At 32.5% G+C, this 3409-nt stretch overlaps 1 non-coding gene across 1 annotated transcript; it reads right to left on the reverse strand.

Moving 5' to 3' along the window:
• Window positions 1-2643: 2643 nt before the first annotated feature.
• LOC112426861 (U6 spliceosomal RNA) lies at window positions 2644-2750 on the reverse strand. Its single transcript, XR_003018233.1, has one exon. It is a non-coding gene; the product is annotated as a U6 spliceosomal RNA (small nuclear RNA).
• Between the last annotated feature and the right edge of the window lie 659 nt (window positions 2751-3409).

Here is a 3409-nt window from a genome sequence, read left to right on the forward strand (position 1 = left end):
TCAGGTAGGTATACACAATGGAGTACTATTCAGCCATAAAGAGGAATGAGATTTTGTCATTTACGACATGAATGGAACTGAAGGTCTTTATGTTGAGTGAAATAAGTCAGGCACAGAAAGACATAAAGTCACATGTTTTCACATATTTACAGGAGCTATAAATTAAAACAACTGAAGTCAGAGAGAGAGAGTAGAAAGATGGTTACCAGAGGCTGGGAAGGGTAGTAAGGAGTGTAAAGGGAACAGTGGGTGATTAATGAGTACAAAAACATAGAAAGAATGAATAGATCAATATTTGGTAGTACAACAGGCTGACTATAGTCAATGATAATTTAATTGTACATTTTAAAATAACTAAAAAGGTATTTGTAACAAAGGATAAATGCTTCAGGTGATGGATATCTCATTTACCCTGATGTGATTGTTATACATCATATGACTGTATCAACATATCCCATATCACATAAATATATATAACTACTATATACCCATAAAAATTAAAAAATTAAAATTGAAAAAATTACATTCTAAAAATATTATATAAGGCTAATCTTTTTATTTCATTTCAAACATATTCGTTGTGTTCCTACTTATGTCCTCAATATTTCCATGTGTTTAGTAACTTTATTTATCCATCCATTTTAAAATTAATCTATAATATTCCACATCTGTCTTTTAATTGGTGGCCTTACTATTGCTATTTTTATATTACTATTTTGTGTAAAATTTTATATACTCTAAAGCCAATGGGCTCATCAAACATACTCTCAATGTAAATTTTTCAGCATTATAAAAGTATGTGGAATAAACTATAAAAATTTCCTTTCTGTATGCACTCTGTGGATTATAGTGCCCTCTTCAGAAAGCAATACTCTTAGCGTTTTTTCTCCATTTATACATATGTATATGCATTTGTACATTAGTGGGATCATATCGTACATAGGATTCTGCAAATTGCTTTTTCTCCTTAACAATATCTGTGTATCTTTATACTTCAGCACACTTAAGAGCACCTTATTTTTTTCAGCAATTACCATAGTATAACATGAAATATTCCACTAAGTAGCAAATCACTGGCCTGGGATGAAACATACATTGCTTTCTATGATCTACTATTATGAACAACACTGCTTGTAATATTCCTTTTCATACATCATGTGTACATGCACACAATCTGTATGACAGAGTCATAGAAGTAAATTAGCTAAGGCAAGAAAGTGTGGATAGTTTATATTTTCATTAATTTTTCTAAATTACCCTCAGATTGATGCCTAACAACCAACAGTTTATATGAGTTTTTATAAAATGTTTATATTTTTATATTAACAGAAAGAAAAAATTTATAGAACAGTATATACAGTGTGATCCCACTTATGTACAAAAAATAAGCATATGTACAAATGGATAGAAAAAGCTACCAAGTGCATTGCTTTCTGAAGAGGAAAGTATAGCAACCAATAGATTACAAGAGTTTTTTACACCTTTAGAAACATTGGATAATATCATTCAAATTAATGAGATATAATATATGCCAATACATACAGTATAATTAGCATTTTCCTGATCACTAAAGTGGTTGAACACATTATTTTTTAAAATTTCTTTTGTGAATTTCTTGTTTATATTCAGTCTCTTTTTTTATTTGATTTCCCATTCTACTTTTTATTTAATTTAAAAAATCCTATGTAGTCTCATAATTTAATCTTCTTTAATATGTAATATGTATTGCAAATAAAATCTTTCAGATTGCAATTTGCCTTTAATTTTTTTGTAAAGTATTTTAAATGTGGGCGAGTATGCATAATAATGCAGCTAAAATCATATGTATATACCATGTCAGTTTTAAAAAGAGAAAATTATGTTTGTATTATTTCTGAGGGCTCTGTTCTGTTCCATTGGTCTATATCACTGTTTTGGTTACTGTAGCCTTGTAGTATAGTTTGAAGTCAGGTAGCATGATGCCTCCAGCTTTGTTCCTTTTGCTTAGGATTGTCTTGGCAATGGGGGCTCTTTTTTGGTTCCATATGAAATTTAAAGTAGTTTTTCCAATTCTGTGAAGAAAGTCATTGGTAGCTTGATGGGGATGGCATGGAATCTATAAATTACCTTGGGCAGTATGGCCATTTTCACAATATTGATTCTTCCTGTCCATGAGCATGGAATGTTCTTCCATTTCTTTGTGTTCTCTTTTATTTTCTTGAACAGTGGTTTGTAGTTCTCCTTGAAGAGGTCCTTCACATCCCTTGTAAGTTGAATTCCTAGGTATTTTATTCTCTTTGAAGCTATTGTGAATGGGAGTTCACTCATGATTTGGCTCTCTGTTTGTCTGTTACTGGTGTATAAGAATGCTTGTGATTTTTGCACATTGATTTTGTATCCTGAGACTTTGCTGAAGTTCCTTATCAGCTTAAGGAGATTTTGGGCTGAGACAATGGGGTTTTCTAAATATACAATCATGTCATCTGCAAACAGGGACAATTTGACTTCTTCTTTTCCTCACTGAATACCTTTATTTCTTTCTCTTGCCTGATTGCCGTAGCCAGAACTTCCAACACTATGTTGAATAGGAATGGTGAGAGGGGGCATCCCTGTCTTGTGCCAGTTTTCAAAGGGAATGCTTCCAGTTTTTGCCCATTCAGTATGAAAAATATGGAACGCTTCACAAATTTGCGTGTCATCCTTGCACAGGGGCCATGCTAATCTTCTCTGTATCGTTCCAGTTTTAGTATATGTGCTGCCGAAGTGAGCATGGTTATAAGCCATTTTAAACTGGGATGACATAATATTTCATTGTAGATTTGATTTGCATTTATCTGATGATCAGTGAGGTTAAGCACCTTTTCATATACCTGTTTGCCATTTGTACGTCTTTTGAGAAATGCCTATTCATATCCTTTGCCCATATTAAAAATCAGATTATTAGATTTTTTCCTACAGAGTTTTTTGAGCTCCTTATATATTCTGGTTATTAATCCCTTGTCAGGTGGATAGTTTGCAGATATTTTCTCCCATTCTGTGGATTATCTCTTCATTTTGTTGGTTGCATCCTTTGCCGTGCAGAAGCTTTTTAACTTGATGTGATCCCATTTGTCCCATGTTTGCTTTGGTTGCCTGTGCTTGTAGAATATTATTCAATTAATCTTTGCTGAATCGGATGCCCTAGAGAGTTGCTCCAATGTTTTCTTTTAGTAGTTTCATAGCTTGGTCTTAAATTTGTCTTTAATCCATTTTGCTTTGATTTTTATGTACGGCAAGAGATAGTGGTCTAGTTTTATCCTTTTACATATGGATATCCAGTTTACCCAGCACCATTTACTAAAGACACTTTCCTTTCCTCAATGTATGTTGTTTGAAACTTTTTCAAAAAACACTTCAGTGTAGATGTATGAATTTGTTTCTGGGTTTTTTA

Source organism: Macaca nemestrina, chromosome 10 (genome assembly GCF_043159975.1).
Source record: "Macaca nemestrina isolate mMacNem1 chromosome 10, mMacNem.hap1, whole genome shotgun sequence".
Classification (NCBI taxonomy): Eukaryota; Metazoa; Chordata; class Mammalia; order Primates; family Cercopithecidae; genus Macaca; species Macaca nemestrina.